We start from the raw sequence: 653 nt of genomic DNA, 5'->3' as shown, positions 1-653 counted from the left end.
TGTGTAGTGTTTTATAGCTAAATGACCCACCTCTACCACAAAATGAGAAAAAAGTTAAACTGGATACAATTGGATAGGGGATATAAATTAGCCATTCCCTGTGTTTTAGTAAACCTATTAAATATGGTTTTGATGTGGATGTCCCCATTCCACCTTGCACATTTGACATTTCTGACTTGATGGCTGAGAAGGTGGTTTGCAGTTTTTAAATAATAAAAGTCCAGTTGCATATTTTGGACCTTTATTCTGAACCACTTGTCTAGGTAAAACTTGCTGCAATAGAAAGTTTTACCTGTACAGAAACTGCAGGAATGGGGACTTAACTGAGGACTACTTCAAAGCTGGTTCTTCACTCTGTCTGCTGAGTAGCTGCATTCTGTTCACATTCAGCTGAAATCAGTGGCACATCAGGACTTTGCTGGTAAGTACAAATGCACTGCTTTGCTATATTCATCTGCATTGCAGGCACATTCTGCTGGATGTATGCAATACAGTGGGTAGCAGTTAAAGGGAATATTTTTCAGCCAAACGAAAATCTTTATAGTTTCGCTGGGTCTTGCATGCCAGTAAAGAATTTGAGAAATTATGGAACATTGTCTCAAAAGATCCAGAATTTGTTAATGAACACAGAATCAAAGAATGCATCATGGGCC

This window comes from Lepidochelys kempii, chromosome 1, assembly GCF_965140285.1.
Source record: "Lepidochelys kempii isolate rLepKem1 chromosome 1, rLepKem1.hap1, whole genome shotgun sequence".
Classification (NCBI taxonomy): domain Eukaryota; kingdom Metazoa; phylum Chordata; order Testudines; family Cheloniidae; genus Lepidochelys; species Lepidochelys kempii.
The sequence above is the reverse complement of the archived record's forward strand: the minus strand, read 5'-3'. Positions refer to the sequence as shown.